Source organism: Pongo pygmaeus, chromosome 6 (genome assembly GCF_028885625.2).
Source record: "Pongo pygmaeus isolate AG05252 chromosome 6, NHGRI_mPonPyg2-v2.0_pri, whole genome shotgun sequence".
NCBI lineage: Eukaryota > Metazoa > Chordata > Mammalia > Primates > Hominidae > Pongo > Pongo pygmaeus.
In genome coordinates, this window is record NC_072379.2 from 87,923,344 (window position 1) to 87,947,241 (window position 23,898).

Here is a 23,898-nt window from a genome sequence, read left to right on the forward strand (position 1 = left end):
CCATGGTATACTGCTCAATTGCAGTGTTTTCCCATGCTGGCTACAGTGTCCCGGAATGAATGTTGTTCTGTTTCTTGTTTGATAACATACAAAATGAATAAAGGGATCCTTTCAAATTTAACCAGAGAGGTGTGGTGTTCTTTAGTGATATCCATCTATAGGGGGCTCCTATATAAAATGTAGCTGTTTCAGAATCAGTCCTAGGAAGATAATGCTGATACTACCCAACAGGACCCTCAAGCTGTGGTATAGACTGCAGTAAGAGTTAAGGAAGACGTTTGAGGCAATTAGAGATCTAGCGGCAATTAGGTACTGAGATATTCTTTCTTTTGTACTCCTCTGACATGGATCTAGAACTTTGGTGGTATCTTTTTAACTAATTTGTGGTTATTGCCTGGGATAAATTTTAAGTCCTGGATTTGTCTTTGGCTTGTTAAATTTCTGAGTACCATTATTGTCTCTTACTGGCATTAAACATCTCTCAGTACTTTATTTTTCTTTTTCATAGTAAGAGTCTTGCACTCATGCACTGTAAGAGAAGGCAGAGATTATTAGGCTAACACTTCCCCGAGGCCCAACATATTAGTATTCTTCCACTGTCACTCAGGTTATCCACAAAAGAATTCCAATCACTCAACCTTTGTGTTGTACTTGAACATAGCTCTTGAGAGTATTTCTTTTTTTTCCCCTCAAGTGAGTAGTATTTTTCACTTTCATTTTCATTGACACTACATCAATATACAAAAATGGTTTCCAAGTAGTTGTGCATAAGTTGAGGTTTCCAATTGATCTTTGCAATTCCTTTCCTGCAAATTGAGGTTGAGGAGCAAACAAACAGAATGGTTGTATTACATTGAAGCAGAAGGCAAGTGGGGTTTTATAACCAGCGCTGTATTCTAATCGATTGATTTGAGACTGACACTGATAAAAGACAACATTCTGTAGGAAAGAGTGATGAGGTCACCAGCTATTACTCAGCAGTGTTTTTGTGCTTTATTGCTGTCTGTAAGCAATGATGAGGATTGAGGTGGCCTTCCCAACTAGGCCATAGCATTTGTAGTGATTACTAGGCCTTGAACAAGTGTTATTATAGATTGGCTATTCATCTTTTCCCAGAGCACTAAAATATACCTGGACAGCATCCTATGATTATTTTTTGTGAGGGATTTTCACATTAAAACAAAACCAATGAAAATAAAAGAAAAATTACCCAATGTGTGAGATTATCAAATGGAACTGTGATGTATTTTGTTTTTCTTTCTTAAATGGAGAGATCCAGTGTCAGAATTTGAAGATGGTATAATAGACTTTTACAGTTATGATTTGTATGCAAATTAGTATTTTAATCTGTTTTAAGAGTTTTCTATTGTTAATTCAGTAGAAGGCCAATGGTAAAATGCCAAAAACTGATTAAATCTCATGCTCTGGCAATACTAGCTAGGGCGGGCAGATGAATTCATTGACATGAGATCCCATTCCTCAGTACCTATAGGCATCTTTGCATTCAGCATTGCAGTTTCTGCTATTTCTCTCCTTTCCTTGCTGTAATAATTTCCCTCCTTTCCTCCTTGGTTATTTGACATGCTCATGTCTCTTGGGAATGATGTTTCTTATTTCTCCTTAACAACTATAAATATTACTATTTCTACCAGTGCTTTAAACTTCATATACTTTATATTTCAAGCACGAAATCAGTGGCTACCTAATGTACGTGTACTACGTTCCTATTGTACATATTTTATGTACTTCACATATATTAGTTAAAAAGTGGTAGAAGAAGCATTTTTCTTCATTCTTGGTAGTGAAACTGAACAAAAATATTACATTTATCACAACTATGAATTTTTTGACAAATTTGCATTTACATAACTTCTAGAATACTGAGTTGGAAATGAATAAATAATATCTCTAGTGACTTATAGCTTGGGAAGAATGAAAAATGTCATAGTGGTGCATGAAGGTACCACAGAGTCTCACAAATGGGAGGTACCAGGGAGCCTCAAATGGAAGCTGCCACTATAAATAGATGTAACTTAATAAGTTCAAAATCCCCATCTTGTCTTGTTAGCATTAGAAAAATGTTAGTTCTGCAAAGAGGACATCACTGTTGTAAAGGATACATTTGGAGCCCTCAGTCTACAGGGAGGGAAAGCTATAGCACCATACAGCCTACACAGGGTTAACAAGCCTGGGCGGATATCAGTTATCTGCTGTCAGTTCCTTAAATTCCTCCTCCCTACTCAAAAGAATTCTGGTCTGACCTACTCAAACTCTTCCTCTCCTAGGCTGTCCAAAATGTGTTATATTGGACAGATTAATATCTGAGATTTTGTGATGCAAGATCAAAAAGAAAAGATAAACTAGAAATTGCTGGAAGGAGTTTCGTTTTGTTTTTGTTTTTGTTGTGAGGTGTGAGGAAGATTTGAGGGGTGTAGCTTGGGAACACAAACATAATGTCATAGCAGGGGTGAAAGAAGAAAACAGTGATAAAAAAATGTTACTAGGACCATTTTTCTTTTTCACCATGTTTGAGAAATACAAATAGACATTTTAGTTTGAAGTCACTTTTGGTAACATGAGCTGTGTTCTGTAAAGATGACCCCAGTGTTATACTGAACCCTAAATTGCGTTATGCTTACAAAGGCATGGATATTCAACACAAGAAAACCTGGACTAGAGTGTTAACATACATAGCTTGAACTATAATGGTTAATCTTTTTTGCCAAGTTAGAGAGGAGAAACTTGAAGCCAGTATTGGTCAGTTAATGTGTGCCTGCTGTAGGCTACCTAAGACTGTGTTAGGCAATTAAAAGGACAGGGCTGGTGATCCTATCAATAACCTGTAAAACAACAGAAAATTGTTTGCTTCAACAGCACAAATCTTAAAAAATTAATTGCAAGGGTAAAATGCTCAGTATAAAAAACCTAGTCAATGTCAAAAGTGAAAAGTGAAGGTCATCTTTGCTCTCACTCTCACTTTTTAGGGTGTCACTACAGTTTTGTGTGCAGAACAAAATATATGGCATAATTCCATTTCTGTATGTAAAATCCCCAAACCTATGCTTATTTGTACCATGTAGGCAAAGTGCTTCTAAAGGAAAGTAGTCTTTCATATATATATATATATATATATATATATATATATATATATACACACACTCACTTATATATATATATACACTCACATATATATATAATTCACATATGTATATATAAAATTCACACTAACACACACATATATGTATACATATGTGTGTGTATACATATATGTATACATATGTGTGTGTGTGTGTGTATATATATATGAAATCCATTTGTATTTGAAATGGTTTTCAATTTTGGAAGATCTATGTGGAATTTTAAATAGTTTTACTTGGGTTCTCCTTCCTAAAATTTAAAGATCATTTTTTCATATATGTATTGGTGAAAGTCCAGTCAGGAAAACAGGAAGCACACTAGGTATTTCAACAATGGGAACATAATCTTAAATAAGGCTGAAAGAACAAAACCGGAAAGCCCAGCAATAACAGCAAGGAGTAGCTACCATCTCCAGGGCCAGAAGCACAAAAGGAAGAGGTTAGGGATTTTAAAATTTAGAAGAGTACACAGACTCTGTAAGTTGGGGCTCAGATTACTTGAGAGCAGTCATGCCGTGGCTACTATGAATCTTTCTGAGAAGAGGGCAATGAAACTAGTTCTAGGAATGCAAATGGGTGCTATTGGAGTGCAGAGCTAGCATTCTGCAACAGACAGGAACAGGAAGTAAGAATTCTTTCCTCCCCTTCCCTGCCTCCCAGGGTTTTTCCTGTGCCCCCTCCTGGCCGCTCCTAGCAAAAGGCCATGTGACAGAGGACAAAAGTAGTTTTCAGAGTCTTAGCCTCAAGATCACAAGAGTAGGAATTCAGAGTTTTTGGCTTTCGTTTCTCACTTAGATCTAGAAGAAGTCTTTATAAGTTAGCAATTTGGAAGAAAGTAGATAGTAAGTAGGCTGAAAAACCAATTTATTTGAGATATACTGTTTACTAGTTGTATCAAAATTATCCCTTTTCCTGGAAATAATGGATCTAGTGTCTTCCAAGTATTAATTTGATTGTGATAGTGTTTCTACCTTTTAAATTTAGCTTGTATTTCAATGACTTGAAATGCATTCATTTATATTGTCAATTATATTGCCAAAATTTAGAAATTTTTTAAACACATTATATACAATAAATAATTACCACAGTAATATATAGTAGGATTTGTGTTCTCATAGGAGAGAATGAGGACCTCAGAATCCCCTTTCTATTATTGCCATTTAGTGTTAAACCAACAAAACTTGGCTCAGGGTTTCCCTAGGTGGCTAAATCACACTCTGATGGCCTTACCTCAACATTCTTATGATGTATAATGAGTATAACATTAATTTTATCTGTATATTTATATCAGTAGTAACTTTAAGTGGAAGAGATCTCAGAGGAGCAAAAAAGTATATGCATGACATTTTCCTTGATAGTAATACATAAGAATCTTAACACTTTTTTGGCCACCCCCTTTCCATATGCTGCTTGCTAAGCCATCAGCTTTTTGGTGAAATCATTGTATGTGTATATGTGGATAGGGAGAGTATGAGCAGGAAAAGGATCCTAGAATATTCTTGGCAGTCCTGATGATTGTATTATTCTGCTCTGGTTGCCGTGACAAAATACCATAGATTGGGTGGCTTAAATAACAAATTAATGTTATTACATTTCTGGAGGCTGGAAGTCCAAGATTAGGGTGACAGCATGATCAGTTTCTGGTGAAGGCTGTCTTCCTGGCTTGCAGATGGCCACCTCCTCACTGTCTGCACATGTCCTATCCTCTGTGTGCAGAAAGAGAGAGAGAGAGGGAGGGAGGGAGAGAGAGACAGAGAGCGCACAAGCATTCTCTAGTGTCTCTACTTAATAAGGACATTAATCCTATTGAATCAAGACCCCAATCTCATTATCTCATTTAACCTTAATTACTTCCTTAGAGGCCCCATTTTCAAGTACAGCCACACTGACAGTCAGGGCTTCAACATATGAATTTTGAGGGGGCACAAACATTCAGTCCATATTATTGCTGAATTCTGATTCTTTGATATTCTCAGCACAAGTATTATAACTCAGGTACTTCATTTTAAAGGTCAAGAGAAACACTTAAAAGTATCTTGAGAGCTGATGATGAAAGATATATCTTCTGTATTTAATTTCTGTACTGATTATTGCAATGCCGGCTTCTGATTTTTCTCTAGTATAGTCTAATTTTACTTTTGATTCTTTTATTTTTATTTTTATTTTATTTTATTTTATTATTATTATACTTTAAGTTTTACAGAATTTATGTGAAATTGAAAATAAATCCACCTTTAGCTATATAATAATCTCTTAGTTTGTGGTATAATTATACACAAAACACTTCTAGTTTAGTATTTAAAAATTTATTGCTAGTTTTATTAAATACTAGTTTTCCCCCTAATCAAGTCTCTGGTGGACAACTGGTGTTTGCATGGAGTCTGGAGGAATATTACATGTCTACAGATATTTAAAAAATATACAACTTCATGGTTTAGAATCACAGGACCATGCCTAGTTTGGTTTGAAAAAGTAAATCAGCCCCGCTCCAGGGATGAGGAAGGCTACGTATAGATATTTTTTCATCTGTCCACCACACTTGAGTGAAGAAATTATTGTGAGTGAACATAAAATTACATTCTGAACCTTATTTGAACATTCTTTTGATACTTAGTCTTTTTTATTTTTTTATTATACTTTAAGTTCTAGGGTACATGTGCACAACATGCAGGTTTGTTATATATGTATACATGTGCCATGTTGGTGTGCTGCACCCAATAACTCATCATTTACATTAGGTATTTCTCCTAATGCTATCCCTCCCCCTCCCCCTCCCCCACATCAGGCCCTGGTGTGTGATGTTCCCCACCCTGTGTCCAAATGTTCTCATTGTTCAATTTCCACCTATGAGTGAGAACATTTGGTGTTTGGTTTTCTGTCCTTGTGATAGTTTACTGAGAATTACGGTTTCCAGCTTCATCCATGTCCCTGCAAAGGACATGAACTCATCTTTTTTTATGGCTGCATAGTATTCCATGGTGTATATGTGCCACATTTTCTTAATCCAGTCTATCATTGATGGACATTTGGGTTGGTTCCAAGTCTTTGCGATTGTGAATAGTGCCACAATAAACATATGTGTGCATATGTTTTTATAGCAGCATGATTTATAATCCTTTGAGTATATACCCAGTAATGGAATCACTGGGTCAAATGGTATTTCTAGTTCTAGATCCTTGAGGAATCACCACACTATCTTCCGCAATGGTTGAACTAGTTTACAGTCCCACCAACAGTGTAAAAGTGTTCCTATTTCTCCACATCCTCTCCAGCACCTGTTGTTTCCTGACTAAGGATTGCCATTCTAACTGGTGTGAGATGGTATCCCATTGTGGTTTTGATTTGCATTTTGCTGATGGCCAGTGATGATGAGCATTTTTTCATGTGTCTGTTGGCCACGTAAATGTCTTCTTCTGAGAAGTGTCTGTTCATATCCTTCGCCCACTTTTTGATGGGGTTGTTTGATTTTTTTCCTGTAAATTTGTTTAAGTTATTTGCAGATCCTGGATATTAGCCCTTTGTCAGATGGGTAGATTGCAAAAATTTTCTCCCATTCTGTAGGTTGCCTATTCACTCTGATGGTAGTTTCTTATGCTGTGCAGAAGCTCTTTAGTTTAATTAGATCCCATTAGTCTATTTTGGCTTTTGTTGCCATGCTTTTGGTGTTTTAGTCATGAAGTCATTGACCATGCCTATGTCCTGAATGGTATTGCCTAGGTTTTCTTTTAGGGTTTTTATGGTTTTAGGTCTTACATTTAAGACTTTAATCCATTTTGAATTAATTTTGGAATAAGGTGTAAGGAAGGATCCAGTTTCTGCTTTCTACATCCAGTTTCTGCTGGCCAGTTTTCCCAGCACCATTTATTAAATAGGAAATCCTTTCCCTATTTCTTGTGTTTTTTTTTTTTTTTGTACAAACAAACATAGGTGTTTGTTTTTGTCAGGTTTGTCAAAGATCAGATGATTGTAGATGTATGGTATTATTTCTGAGGGCTCCGTTCTGTTCCATTGGTCTAGATCTCTGTTTGGGTACCAGTACCATGCTGTTTTGGTTACTGTAGCCTTGTAGTATAGTTTGAAGTCAGGTAGCGTGATGCCTCCAGCTTTGTTCTTTTTGCTTAGGATTGTCTTGGCAATGCAGGCTCTTTTTTGATTCCATATGAACTTTAGTTTTTTCCAATTCTGTGAAGAAAGTCATTGGTAGCTTGGTGGGGATGGCATTGAATCTATAAATTACCTTGGGCGGTATAGCCATTTTCACGATATTAATTCTTCCTATCCATGAGCATGGAATGTTTTTCCATTTGTTTGTATCCTGTTTTATTTCATTGAGCAGTGGTTTGTAGTTCTCCTTGAAGAGGTCCTTCACATCCCTTGTAAGTTAGATTCCTACGTATTTTATTCTCTTTGAAGCAATTGTGAATGGGAGTTCACTCATGATTTGGCTCTCTGTTTGTCTATTATTGGTGTATAGGAATACTTGTGATTTTTGTCATTGATTTTGTATCCTGAGACTTTGCTGAAGTTGCTTATCAGCTTAAGGAGATTTTGGGCTGAGATCATGGGGTTTTCTAAACATACAATCATGTCATCTGCAAACAGGGACAATTTGACTTCCTCTTTTCCTAATTGAATACCCTTTATTTCTTTCTCCTGCCTAATTGCCCTGGCCAGAACTTCCAACACTATGTTGAATAGGAGTGGTGAGAGAGGGCATCCCTATCTTGTGCCAGTTTTCAAAGGGAATGCTTCCAGTTTTTGTCTGTGCAGTATGATATTGGCTGTGGGTTTGTCATAGATAGCTCCTATTATTTTGAGATACGTCCCATCAATACCTAATTTATTGAGAGTTTTTAGCATGAAGGGCTGTTGAATTTTGTCAAAGCCTTTTTTTTTTTTGCCATCTATTGAGATAATCACGTGGTTTTTTTCTTTGGTTCTGTTTATATGATGAATTATGTTTATTGATTTGGGTATGTTGAAACAGCCTTGCATCCCAGGGATGAAGCCAACTTTATCATGGTGGATAAGCTTTTTGATGTGCTGCTGGATTAGTTTGGCCAGTATTTTATTGAGGATTTTTGCATCGATGTTCATCAGGGATATTGGTCTAAAGTTCTCTTTTTTTGTTGTATCTCTGCCAGGCTTTGGTATCAGGATGATGCTGGCCTCATAAAATGAGTTAGGGAGGATTCCCTCATTTTCTATTGATTGGCATAGTTTCAGAAGGAATGGTACCAGCTCCTCTTTGTACCCCTGGTAGAATTTGGCTGTGAATCTGTCTGGTCCTGGACTTTTTTTTGCTTGGTAGGCTATTAATTATTGCCTCACTTTCAGAGCCTGTTATTGGTCTATTCAGAGATTCAACTTCTTCCTGGTTTAGTCTTGGGAGGGTGTATGTGTCCAGCAATTTATTCGTTTCTTCTAGATTTTCTATTTTATTTGCATAAGGTGTTTATAGTATTCTCTGATGGTAGTTTGTATTTCTGTGGGATCGGTGGTGATACTCCCTTTATCATTTTTTATTGCATCTATTTGATTCTTCTCTCTTTTCTTCTTTATTAGTCTTGCTAGCAGTCTATCAATTTTGTTGATCTTTTCAAAAAACCAGCTCCTGGATTCATTGATTTTTTTGAAGGGTTTTTTGTGTCTCTATCTCCTTCAGTTCTGCTCTGATCTTAGTTATTTCTTGCCTTCTGCTAGCTTTTGAATGTGTTTGATCTTGCTTCTTTAGTTCTTTTAGTTGTCATGTTAGGGTGTCAATTTTAGATCTTTCTTGCTTTCTCTTGTGGGCATTTAGTGCTATAAATTTCCCTCTACACACTGCTTTGAATGTGTCCCAGAGATTCTGGTATGTTGTATCTTCATTCTCATTGGTTTCAGAGAACATCTTGATTTCTGCCTTAATTTCATTATTTACCCAGTAGTCGTTCAGGAGCAGGTTGTTCAGTTTCCATGTAGTTGTGTGATTTTGAGTGAGTTTCTTAATCCTGAGTTCTAATTTGATAGCACTGTAGTCTGAGAGACAGTTTGTTATAATTTCTGTTCTTTTACATTTGCTGAGGAGTGCTTTACTTCCAACTATGTGGTCAGTTTTGGGATAAGTGCGATGTGGTGCTGAGAAGAACGTATATTCCATTGATTTGGGGTGGAGAGTTCTGTAGAAGTCTATTAGGTCTGCTTGGTGCAGAGCTGAGTTCAAGTCCTGGATATCCTTGTTAACTTTCTGTCTCATTGATCTTTCTAATGTTGACGATGAGGTGTCAAAATATCTCATTATTATTGTGTGGGAATCTAAGGCTCTTTGTAGGTCACTCAGGACTTGCTTTATGAATCTGGGTGCTCCTGTATTGGGTGCATATATATTTAGGATAGTTAGCTCTTCTTGTTGAAATGATCCCTTTACCATTATGTGATGGCCTTCTTTGTCTCTTTTGATCTTTGTTGGTTTAAAGTCGTTTTATCAGAGACTAGGATTGCAACCCCTGCCTTTTCTTGCTTCCTATTTTCTTGGTAGATCTTCCTCCATCCCTTTATTTTGAGCCTATGTGTGTCTCTGCACGTGAGATGGGTCTCCTGAATACAGCACACTGATGGGTCTTGACTCTTTATCCAATTTGCCAGTCTGTGTCTTTTAATTGGAGCTTTTAGCCCATTTACATTTAAGGTTAATATTGTTATGTGGAATTTGATCCTGTTATTATGATGTTAGCTGGTTATTTTGCTCATTAGTTGATGCAGTTTCTTCCTAGCATTGATGTTCTTTACAATTTGGCATGTTTTTGCAGTGTCTGGTATTGGTTGCTCCTTTCCATGTTTAGTGCTTCCTTCAGGAGCTCTTGTAGGGCAGGCCTGGTGGTGACAACATCTCTCAGCATTTGCTTATCTGTAAGGGATTTTATTTCTCCTTTACTTATGAAGCTTAGTTTGGCTGGATATGAAATTCTGGGTTGAAAATTCTTTTCTTTAAGAATGTTGAATATTGGCCGCCACTCTCTTCTGGCTTGTGAAGTTTCTGCCGAGAGATCTGCTGTTAGTCTGATGGGCTTCCCTTTTTGGGTAACCTGACCTTTCTCTCTGGCTGCTGTTAACATTTTTTCCTCCATTTCAACCTTGGTGAATCTGACAATTATGTGTCTTGGGGTTGTGCTTCTCGAGGAGTATCTTTGTGGTGTTCTCTGTATTTCCTGAATTTGAATGTTGGCCTGCCTTGCTAGGTTGGGGAAGTTCTCCTGGATAATATCCTGCAGAGTGTTTTCCAACTTGGTTCCATTCTCCCCATCAGTTTCAGGTACACCAATCACACAGATTTGGTCTTTTCACATAGTCCCATATGTCTTGGAGGCTTTGTTCATTTCTTTTTACTCTTTTTTCTCTAAACTTCTCTTCTCGCTTCATTTCATTAATTTGATCTTTAATCACTGATACCCTTTCTTCCACTTGATCGAATTGGCTGTTGAAGCTTGTGCATGTGTCATGTAGTTCTCATGCCATGGTTTTCAACTCCATCAGGTCATTTAAAGTCTTCTCTATGCTGTTTATTCTAGTGAGCCATTCGTCTAATCTTTTTGCAAGGTTTTTACCTTCTTTTCGATGGTTTTGAACATCCTTCTTTAGCTGGGAGAAGTTTGTTATTACTGTTCTTTTGAAGCCTACTCTGTCAACTCGTCAAAGTCATTCTCCATCCAGCTTTGTTCCATTGCTGGCGAGGAGCTGTGTTCCTTTGGAGGAGGAGAGGCACTCTGATTTTTAGAATTTTCAGCTTTTCTGCTTTGGTTTCTCCCCATCTTTGTGGCTTTATCTATCTTTGGTCTTTGATGATGGTGACCTACAGATGGGGTTTTGGCATGGATGTCCTTTTTGTTGATGTTGATGCTATTCCTTTTTGTTTGTTAGTTTTTCTTCTAACAGTCATGTCCCTCAGCTACAGGTCTGTTGGAGTTGCTGGAGGTCCACTCCAGACCCTGTTTGCCTGGGTATCACCAGTGGAGGTTGCAGAACAGCAAATATTGCAGAACAGCAAATGTGGCTGCCTGATCCTTCCTCTGGAAGCTTCATCTCAGAGGAGCAGCCGGCTGTATGAGGTGTCAATCGGCCCCTACTGGGAGGCGTCTCCCAGTTAGGCTACCCAGGGGTCAGGGACCCACTTGAGGAGGCAGTGTGTCCATTCTCAGATCTCAAACTCCGTGCTGGGAGAACCACTACTCTCTTCAAAGCTGTCAGACAGGGACATTTAAGTCTGCAGAAGTTTCTGCTGCCTTTTGTTGAGCTAATGCCCTGCCCCCAGAGGTGGAGTCTACAGAGGCAGGCAGGCCTCCTTGAACTTCGGTGGGCTCCACTCAGTTCGAGCTTCCTGGCCGCTTTGTTTACCTAGTCAAGCCTCAGCAATGGTGGATGCCCCTCCCATAGTCTCACTCCTGCCTTGCAGTTGCAGTTGAATCTTGGACTGCTGTGCTAGCAGTGAGCAAGGCTCCATGGGCGTGGGTACTTGGTGTATTTTTTTAAAAAAGAAATTCAAACTGCTTGCTGTATTCTTACTTGTGAGCCTTATAAGCAAGCCCAGAGGTTATTTAACACAATTAAAAATGAACTATAATTTAAATAAGTGCAATAACATACCTCATTTTTTAATTTCCAGTTGAGAAGAACAAATTGATCACTGGAGAATACATTAAGGAAATAATCTATTAGAACCAAAGAACCCCCAAATTTCATATTTTTAATTGAATACTATCCTATTATTCCTCTAAGAAAAGGAGAATTTACTGAAATTTCAGTTGAGTTGAATGTCACTACTTCCCAACTCCAAATTTTTCAAATCTACTGAAAGAGGATATTGAAACAGAAAATTTCAATTTTCAAAGTTAGTAATTCTTTTGCAAATTAAAGTGATATTTAATAAAATTTGGTGAAATAAAATGTATAAAATATATGTGTCAGAGTCTATGCTAGGCACTGAAGATTAAAAAAGGATGAATAAAATGATAAACACATGTATCTGTGAACCAAATATAACACTCTAAGCACCCCCCAGCTGACTGATGGACCCTTTCCTCAGCCAAGGCATTCCAAAGTTAACCTGAAAAACTAGTTCAGAGTGTGATGGGAAGCAGGGGTTGGATACACTTCATTATATTGCCCTTCATTTGCAATTCAGGCACAGCTTACCAGGATTAACATTCAAACAGAAATCTCAAGACTGACAAAACAGCAATAAGACACCAAATAATTCCAGCCTGACTCTAGTATAGCATCACACAATGGATAGCAGGCCCTGAAAAAAAATCAAAGTATTTTACCCCAAAATATATTTCTTTGACATATTTTAAAATGGCCCTGCAAAGCTGTCTCTTGTGGGGAAAATCTACATTCTTTAGAGAATCTTCATTCCTTTCCAAGTTTTCTCCCTGATCCAGGAGAGAATTAACTAAGAATCTGACATCTTTTTAGGTGTGATAAGAGATTTGAAGTCTGCTACCTGGAGGTTTCATCTGGATGATGAAACCTTGCTCTCCACAACACCTTATCTTAACCCAGACATTCCTTTCTGTTGATTTCAGGTGTTTAGGTAATAACTTTTAACTAATTGCCAATCAGAAAATCTTTGAATCTTCCTATGACCTGGAAGCTCCCTGCAACCTCCCTCTGCTTCGAGTTGTCCTACCTTTCTGGAGTGAACCAATGTACATCTTACATGTATTGATTGGTGTCTCATGTGTCCCTAAAATGTATAAAATCAAGCTGTCATCCAACCACCTTGGGCACATATTATCAGGACCTCCTGAGGCGGTGTCACCAGCATGTCCTTAACCTTGACAAAATAAACTTCTAAATTGATTGAGACTTGTCTTAGATACCTTGTGGTTTATAAAGTATAGATATATCTATAAATACTATACTGCAATATTGTGGGACTGCTAAGATAATAGAAGAATATGCTTAGTAAAGAATAGAGGTGATGTAGTGAAGGGAATGATGAAGCAAGATTATCTGGGGGTGGAAGGTCCAGAGAGAGGCTTGAGAAGAGGATATGAGGCTTGAGCTATGGAGTTTTAGATATTATCTTTGGCAAGAAGCACGTATTTCCTCCTCTTCAATGTCCCTACACCTTGGGGTTGGAAGGCTAATAACTGTAATGAGAGGCTGTGGTACAAAATTTGCAAGGCAGGAGGGAGGTAGAGTTCATTTTTCCTTTAGTAGTGATAGCAGCAGAGGTATACGATAGAGTAAATATATATATATATATAGCAATGCACAGACTCCTTGTTTCACTGCCAGCCTTGGGTGTGGAATAACTGTGACATAGGCAGCCATGTGACCTGAAAGCTTTTTGGTGGCCCCTGACCTGTGCTCCTCTAGTCCTTTCAACAGTTTTGTTGGCACTTCATGCCTCGTATTAAATGCCTTTCTGTCTGGCATATCCAGCTGACTCTTATTTCTTACATTGAACCTTGACTGGCACAAAGGGTTTGGATGATGAATAGGAGTTCAACAAGTGAACAAAGGAAGAAAGACACATTCTATAATACCTAAAGCAAACTGAATGAGCAAATTGATGGGGGCCATGAAACACCAGGGTATGTTAAAATGAGTTAAAGTAGGTCATCATTGCTGGAGTGTAAGAAGGTGAGAAGATAGAAAATGAGGTTGCCAAGTTAAAAAGAAAAGATTATGATATGAAGTAAAGTATGGCTTTTCTGAAGAGAAAACCCAGGTAAGCATGTAGACTAAGAGCAAACACCATAAATTCTACTCAGGTTTAGATCTTTGAATTGAATTATTATTATTATTTTTTTGTGGAAAATGTTCTTAGGACCATACAGGTTTGTTTTCCAATATTTTTCCATTTTAGAAAGAATTAAGGCTTCAGAAAAATTATTGTCCATGCTCAGAGTACATTTCCTCTTTTTTGTTATCCAAAAGAATCTTCAGTAACACATATTTTAGATTTTTTGGAATAGTATGTAAAGAAAGGAGGGAAACTGATCTATGTAGTTGGGGGATATTTTGTCTTCCCTTGACATTTGCATCAATTTAAAAGAAAATTTCTTTAAAGCATAAATTTATCTGAAACTTCTCTTCTTATAAATTATTGTAGCACAAGGTAAGAAGAAGCAAGATAATAGCAAAAAAAAAGAGGGGACACTTGCTTAGGACACATTTGACATTAACGAGGATTGGCATGATTAGTCCCAGGTATAGGAAGCTGCTACCAAACTGTTGAACAAACTGTTGGGGTCATTTCCTTTGCTTACTCTACAAATTCTCTCCACTGTGCTTTCACACAGTACTCTCTTGGAAATGAGCCTCTGACTTTTCTGTAGCCCAAGGGAAGCTGAACAAACAACACAGATAGCTAGAACCTCTAATGTTGGCAAAAAAAAAAGTGTGAATACTATGTATGTCTTTAAAAAGGCAAACAGAAACAAAGAAACACTATTCCTTTTTTAAGGATTCATACTAATGTGATTCAAACTTTTAAAAAGAACGTAGTAGGAACTGGTTTATGTTTGGCCAGGTCTCTTTTGCACCTTTGCCAAGATGATCCTTTAAAAAAGGAGAATATTCTCTTTTGTAGACAAGACTTATCTGACTTTTTGCAGGGAAGCAGAGTTATTTGCTCATGGATATTTGTTTATAAATGTACAATTCTACATATAAACTAAAGTGTAATACAGATGTGTTTTCTAGATATTATTTATTAAATAATTAATTAGCTGTCAATTACAGACCTGAAAGGATCATTCTAAAGAATGAATGTATTCATATTTTGGAGGGAAAACACATATTTTCTAAATTATAAACTTGAGCATAAAGAAATATTCAAAAATAGTTATTGTATAGTGAGGTTCTGTTCTCAATTTTTAACCCCTTTTAAATAAGGTTGCAGAGCTCCTTAGCCATATTATCCCCTCTTACCATCTAGATTTCTCAGTCACTGTTTGTAGAACATGTCCATCTCTGATAGGATGGTTATTTATCAGAGCTTTATATCAAGAAAAAAGTTCTAGTCTCATTCACAAAGTTGAAGAAGGCTCTGTAATCAATGTAACATTATTTGCCCTATTCTTGCTGACAATAGCACAAATCTAATGCATTTTTTTGGGGGGGGACTGGAGGATTTGTCACTTTTATGATGCTTCTTGAGAAATGTCAATTTTCAGGGGAATGATTTCCTTTTAGTTTAGTGTTCACTGGAAATATATCTTGCCCCTCTCTGTTCTATGACCTCTCAGATCTTTGAAGTCCCTTTATCACTCTCTCATTATCTACAGTGGTGAGAGAGATGTTGTAGTGCCTGGATTTTTGAAAAGAAGAGAAAAACTTTGAAGGTGAGATGACCTTCCTCAAATACATCTTTCTCCCTCCACAATGCCAAAGCCATGGACTTTATAATGCATATGTCAGGTTATCAGTAAGTTCTGAACTATAGCAACTTGGAGGGTTGCTGTTTAACCATTTCATGGTTACTTCTGTGCAGGCTATACTCCTTTGGGCAGACAATTCACTATTCCCAAATCATTGCACTTTACTTCTTCCCTGCTTAGTCATACAGTTCATTCTGCATCAAATACCTTTCGACCTCATTTCTCACTGTTACACTGCTACCCATCCTTTGAAATGAAGTTAAAAGGATGCTTCCAACATAAGGCCTTTTCTAACAACTCTATAGACTTAAGCGATCCTGTCCTTCCTTGAAACCCAGATTCCTTAATTTTTCTATGTGGCTGATATCTTAAGCTATAATTTTTGGTTCTTTGCCTTATCACCTCATTATTTTATATAACTGTATCTTATCTCCAAAAAACATTTGAAGGAGGGTTTTTCCCTTGTTAGAAGTAAGCTCCTCTGAGAACAAGATTATTTTATATGATTGTGTTAATTATCATAACAGATAAATCCCCAAATTAAAATACAGTCACGTATCACTTAACAATGGGGATATATTCTGAAAAATGGCTTGTTAGGTGATTTTATTGTTGTACAAACATTATATAATATACTCACACAAAAATAGATGGTACCCAAACCTAGTATACACCTAGGCTACATGGTATAGCCTGTTGATCCTAGGCTACAAACTTGTACGGCATGTTACTATGTGGAACACTATATGTAACTGTAACATAATGGTAAGTATTTGTGTTATCTAAACATAATATAGAAAAGGCATGGTAAAAACACAGTATAAAAGATAAAAAATGGTACACCTGTACAGGGTACTTATTATGAATGGAGCTTACAGGACTGGAAGTTGCTCTAGGTGAGTCAGTGAGTGGTGAATGAATGTGAAGGCCTAGGATATTACTGGATACTGCTGTAGACTTTATAAATGCTGTACACATAGGCTATACTATATTTATAAATTCTTTTCAATAATAAATTAATTTTAGCTTACTGTCTTATAAATTTTAAACTATTCTCTAACTTTTTGACTCTTTTGTACTAACAGCTTAAAACACACACATTATACAAAAATATTTTCTTCATATCCTTATTCTATTTTTTAAAGTTTTAAAACTTTCTAAATTTTTTCTGCCGAAAATGACACAAACACATACATTAGCCTAAGACTCAAAGTGTCAGGATCATCAATATCACTGTTTTTTACCTCCATGTCTTGTCCCACTGGAGGGTTTTCAGGGGCAATAACATATATGGCGCTGTCATCTCCTATGATAACAATGTCTTCTTCTGGAATACCTCCTGACCTGCCTGAGCCTGTTTATAGTTAACTTTTTTTAAGAAGTAGAAGTACACTCTAAAATAATGATTAAAAATATAGCATAGTGAATACATAAACCAGTAACAGTCATTTGTTATCATTACCAAGTATTATGTACTGTACATAATTGTATGTGCTATATTTCTATATGACTGGCAGTGCAGTAGGTTTGTTTACACCAGCATTGCTACAAATGTGAGTAATGCATTGCACTACAACGTTATGACAGCTACAATATCACTAGGTAATAGAAATTTTTTGGCTCCATTATAATCTTATAGGATAACGGTTGTATATGCTGTCTGTTGTTGACTGAAATGTTATTATGCAGCACATGACTGTAGTTTAACACAACTTAAGCTTATTCTCACTCTCAAAGCACTTTCATGTGGTTTCTGGCAGTCTTCTGTGTGGTGTTGCAGAAACTCAGGGTCTATCTTGGGGCATTGCCGTCTTCAAAACGTGGATTCCAAGGATGCCATATAAGGGAAAGAGAGAACAGAGAGAGTGTATTTGCTTCTTAACCGTGTTGACTCAGAAGGAATCATATCTCTTCTTCTTACTTCCTAGCTACCTGCCTGCATCTAGGTGTAAAGAAAAACTAAAAAATATAGTGTCTGGCTAGGAAGACACTTCCCTAGGCACTGTGGGATAGGAACACAGAACTTTATTGAACAGGTAGCTCGACTACAACAATAGAGGCTGTCAGGTCTCTACAGCTATCGTGTCTCATAAAGGTACTTGATACGTGTTTATAAATAAACAGTGGATAAATACTGTGTGCCAGGTCATGGGTAAAGGCAATTAGAAGGTAAGAGCTCCCTTCCTTACACCTTATTCAAAAATTAATGCAAGATGGATTAAAGACTTAAATGTAAGACCTAAAACCATAAAAACACTAGAAGAAAACCTAGGCAATACCATTCAGGACATAGGCATGGGCAATGACTTCATGACTAAAATATCAACAGCAATGGCAGCAAGAGCCAAAATTGACAAATGGGATCTAATTAAACTAAAGAGCTTCTACATGGCAAAAGAAATTACCATCAGAGTGAACAGGCAACTTACAGAACGGGAGAAAGTTTTTGCAATCTACCCATCTGACAAAGGGCTAATATCCAGGATCTACAAAGAACTTAAACAAATTTACAAGAAAAAAAACAACCCCATCAAAAGGTGGGCAAATAATATGAACAGACACTTTTCAAAAGAAGACATTCATGCAGCCAACAGACACATGAAAAAATCCTCATCATCACTGGTCATCAGAGAAATGCAAATCAAAACCACAGTGGGATACCATCTCACACCAGTTGGAATGGTGATTATTAAAAAGTCAGGAAACAACAGATGCTGGAGAGGATGTGGAGAAATAGGAATGCATTTACACTGTTGGTGGGGGTGTAAATTAGTTCAGCCGTTGTAGAAGACAGTGTGGTGATTCCTCAAGGATCTAGAACTAGAAATACCATTTGACCCAGCCATCCCATTACTGGGTATATACCCAAGGGATTATAAATCATGCTACTATAAAGACACATGCACACGTATGTTTATTGCAGCATTATTCCCAATAGCAAAGACTTGGAACCAACCCAAATGTCCATCAGTGATTGACTGGATTAAGAAAATATGGCACATATACACCATGGAATACTCTGCAGCCATAAAAAAGGATGAGTTCATGTCCTTTGCAAGGACATGGATAAAGCTGGAAACCATCATTCTGAGCAAACTGTCACAAGGATAGAAAACCAAACACCACGTGTTCTCACTCATAGGTGGGAATTGAACAATGAGAACACTTGGACACAGGGTGGAGAGCATCACACACTGGGGCCTGTCAGGGGGTGGGGGGCTGGGGGAGGGATAGCATTAGGAGAAATACCTAATGTAAATGACGAGTTGATGGGTGCAGCAAACCAACATGGCACATGTATACCTGTGTAACCTGCATGTTGTACACATGTACCCTAGGACTTAAAGTATAGTAAAAAAAAGAAAAAGTATAAATATGGCAAAGAAAGAAGTAGAAGAAAAAAAAGAAGGTGAGAGCCACAAGTTCATATATGTTTTGTGACTACTAGATGTAATGGTTCACAGACAATGTAGATGGGAGACTAGTTATTTTGTAGTAAGAAGAAACAATCAGTTTGGAACTTACCTATGTTTCTTTAACTATGCCTTGACCGAGAGGTCACTGATTGTTCTACCGAAATAGTGACTAGTATAGTATGTGAAAATATATAGTCATCTTTTTTCTAAGAACATTTTATGTTTTAACCTCCTTAAAAATCATTTATTTGCCCCAAATAAATTACGTCTGGTAGAACATTCTAGAAGGAATGTTTCTATTTTGAAAAATAATTGCTCTAGTTATTGGAAGAACATCCATTTGTTCTAACGATTTAAGAGGTATTCTATTATTTTGGGAAAGACTCAGATTTTTAATAGGCAGGGACATAAGCATTTCTAAGAAAATGAATTTTTCCAGTGGAAAGATTCATTGGTACTGCTTTTGCTATTTTTTTTTTTTTCCTATCAAGAGGCAATAGAGAGGCTATCTCTTCAAAGGCATGTAATGTTACAAAGTGACAAGATGTCAAATGCACAGGCTAGAATAGAATATCTCTTAATGCAGCATAGTTTTTGGAAGCTGCTAGCCTCCATTAAATTGTACAAGTGAACAAAATTGATAGTTGTTAAAAAAAATAAACACAAGGCATCAGCCATAGTATGTTTAGAATCTGAAAGTAAAACATACTCTTTAGATTTGAACCTCCACTTCATTTTATGTGTATGTTTACTCAGGAATTGTTATGCCCTATCATTTTTATCGTCCTTTCATCACAGATGTGTGAAAAATTACAGTTGAGCAGTGTTCATGTTTTTACTAAAATATTTTATTTCATGCTATGAAGCAGATTGCCAACATTTGCTACTTTTATTATTACTGCTGCACGACTCCTTCCACTCCAGTTAAAGGTTGTGTCAGTATTTCTATGAAAAAATCCTTTTTATTTATGTATTTGTTTTTATTCTATTATTGCTTTCTAAGCAGAGATGAATCTCAGAAGGACTCATGCTAAGTTAAAAAATTGGACAAATAAAACCTAAGCACCAAATACTGACTATAAATTCTACACAAATATTGCGTCTAAAATGGAGGTAAAGTTCAAAGAGATTTCTTTCACAGGATTTGATAAAAGAGGAATGTTTAAATTGGGACTTACCCACTCAAGTTCTTGAAACAGAGGGTGATACTCCAGATTTCAAGGAATCAGATGAGCTGTTAGAAAGTCCTCGGTGGATTGAAAGGTGGTTTACAGGTCTTTACCTGGAAGTGACTTCTAGCTGTGTAATATACTTAGGATAGAGAATTGAGTTTTCTTTGTCATCACTGTAGTTTAGAAGGTGTACTACTCATTTAGTTTTGCCAAAGTGAGGGCCATCATCCGTGTTTGGGAACATCATTTTAACTCTTTTTCTACATTTGGCATAGATAGGGTGGATGCTGTTTTATTTTTATGTCACCCTGCTAACCACACTGCTGGCAGAACAACTGGGCAATATAAATCAACAAACATAAACATTTTATAGCTTCAGATTTAAAGATAATTTGTCTTTGTCTAGTGATAATCCACTCATCCATAAATATGGACAGGCACGTGCCAGGGACAAGTGAAAACAATGTCCTTGAGGCAATGGGCCAGGAAGCTTGCAAGTGGTAAAATCACCAGGGAAAATATCCTGGTTGCTTTGCTGATATGTTAGTTACTGTCTTACTTTTTCAACCACATTTTCTGGTGTGTTTAGGCACAGGGACATGGACAAAAGTCTGGAGTGGGCAAGGCTTACCTAAAACTTGCCTAGTTCTTTAGCTTCTTTGGACCCTCTAGGGGGCTAGCATGGAATAGGAAAGAGGCAGAGGACAAACCCAGGGATCAGGGCTCAGATGTCTTCTGCAATCTGTGATCCTGTAGTCACGAAGACCCTTGCTACTGTGGTCTCCACCCAGCATTCCAGATATCTGCCATCAATTGTATTGATGCCCATTTACCATCTTGGCTAGTCCAGTAGCACTGCATCCTACCAATTTCCTAATAGTAAAGGATACTGTATTGCTACCCTAACAGAGTTAGAAAATGAAGTATTAATAAAATTCTAAACCAGTGCTCCTGAGATGTCTTAGCAGCACCACCTCCAAAGCTATGGCAGGGCTGTGTGATTAAATATCTTTAAGTTCTTTACCACATCCAGGGTGAATTTATTTAATTATTAAACATTTCTTAGGCGTCCAAACAGACAAGACTGGTCAGTGAAAATGTATACCACATATAAGGACTCTTCATAATCTGTGCTTATTTATAACCACTGTGATTAGACATCTAAAACAATAAACATTTGAGAGCGTTAGAGGATAGTCTAAAAACTGTGAAGAAATGAAACTTAGTCTGGGACACTGGCAACACAAATTTGATTGTTTTCTAAGGCAAGAGGAAGTAATACAGCCTAAAGCCATCTAGAAAAGCATTGTAGCAAATATAGATATGTAAGTGAAAAAAGAATCAACAGAGGCATGAAATGCCTTAATTTATAATGGGAAGAAAGGGAAAAATTTTGTTTGCATTTCCAGCCTACCTCTCTGGGACTTCCTTACATCTATACAGAAAACATGTTACATCTGAGATTTGCTCTTCAGATTGGGGAGGGAAATTATGCCCTCTACCTCAAGGCTGCAAGCTGAACATTTGCAAATAGATGGATCTGGGCTGTGTTGGAAGAAGATACACTCAAAACTGTCCAAGGAGACAGAAGCCCATCTGTGTATAAAAGCCTGAATTGGGTTGCTTTTTCTTTTGTTGTTGTAAAAATCCATTCTGTTCAAATCCCAGCTAATGAAAATGTGCATCTGTAAATAAAAAATAAATCAAGGGAATGTAATAATCCTGCAGCTGCTGTCCACTTAGCTTTCCTTTTAAAAAATAACTCAATTTTCTGGTCTGAATGTTCTTGCTATTTAGCAATGTGATGGCAATTTAAGAGGGAAAAAATAAGTATTGAAATCTATTTATGTATAACAACCTTGGCAATAAATGCAGCTATGCAATAAATATATAGTAATTTGCTTTTGCAATTGTGTGGATACTTGAGGTCCAGGATCTGACCCCAGAAATCCATTAGCTGGCTGCTTAAATCACTGTTTTATTTGCCCATGCTATTAATTAATCTGTCTCTAACCTACGACTGGCACTGTGCATAGGTTAGCCAGGCAACCTTCCACGTTTTATAGTTGGAGAATAGAAGGGGCCCCTGGCCAAAAATTTCCTCCCTCTTTGCATTCCATGGTGACTAAAATGTTTACTTTATAAGTTATTAAAATTTTTTTCTGGAAAAGATATTAGCTAAAATTATATAAAAATTAGTTCCTCTCACTGAAAATGGGCAGGATCTTAAAGAAAAAGGAAATCTAAGTTCTGATAAAGCAAGAGAAAGATCTGAGAACAATGTTATCTTTGCAAGATCATCTCCCCTAAATGCTTGGAAATTCTTACAGATCCTGGCATTTATTCCATTGCTATTATGACCATGAGATGAGGATAGGGATGAATGAAGCTTATTAAGAATAATTTTGTCCTAAGAGATGAGAAATCCACAGATGGGTTGTCTGATTAGAGTAAGTGAAAGCAAGGTGGAAGGAGCAGTCTTAAAGACAAAGAATCCCACAAACCAATAACAGAGAGTCTAATATAGAACTAGAGAGGTTGGGCTTTCAAATACCAAAAAAAATAAGCAGAATTGTGTAGCTACTAAGCTTCTTTTTTTTCCCTTGTATTTTGACAGTTTATTTACATATTAGTCTTACCTTATATTAACAATACTAACATAATCTGTTAATAGGAAAGTCTCTGACTTCTAACTCTGAGAGACACATCTCAGGGGGGATGTGTCTTCTAATTTTTCAAGATATGTACTTATTTACCTCTTATGCTGTTAATCCACGTTTGGTTTTGACTAATTCCACCTGAAACCTATAGAAGAGAAAGATGTTAAAACTCAATAAGCAGTTCATGTCATGGGAGCAATCAGTTTTCACTTCCTTGTTTTTTTACTTTTTTTTCTTAACTTTTCAAAGTAATCAGCAAACCTTTTATTGAAATGGCTCTTATAACAGGAAATTGTAATCCTCATGGCTTAAAGAGTTTGTTCTAGTGAAATTATGTAGTGGTTTAGAGAAAAGTCAAGGGTTTCTCTTAGCATCTCTTCTCTTAATCCCTTTACTTGCAATTTCAGATTTCCCTGGAGCTTTTTAAAAAGGAAATACATTAACTTGCTGTGTGAAATTGCTGCCTTGTTCGGTGGTATCTCATTTTTCATAGTGGCCACAGCTGAAATGCTTTTCTCTGTTCGGCCTGATTGTGCCACCATGCGCACTGTTCCCTGAAACAATGAGATTGATGACAGTATTTCGTGTTCACCTGAAAGCTCCTACCATCTCTACCAATCCATTTTAATTTTTATGTCTTTTCATGAGAGGCAAGCAGAGGAAATCAAATAAACTTGCATAATTCTGTTTTGAAATTCAGCTGATTATTCTCAGTTTGAAGAGTGGTAACTAGACAACAAGAGGTAGCTGGGTAAAGTCCAGCATTTTTCTCAAGGCTGGTGGATTGAAGACATGTTTAGTAGTTTCTGTTGCTATTTCCCTGCACTTTATTTGATAATCGTAATTAAATTTTTATAGGTACCTTGGATGATTGGTTGCATTATTTTTCCTGAAAAAATTATTCCTCAAAAATGCACTTGTAATTGTTTTCTTCTGAAAGATGGGAAAAATATCATTATGTAAACAGAGCCTTTTCCCCCACCATGCTAAGCTGCTAAAATGCTAATGTTGATGGGCATTTGTAGTTGACTTATATACTGGGCACAAAATTGTCTTAGACTAACTCTTCATGAATAGGCAATACAATCTCTATTTATCATCAAAGTGTTTGTCTTTTCTACTAATTTAGAAGCTCATTATATACC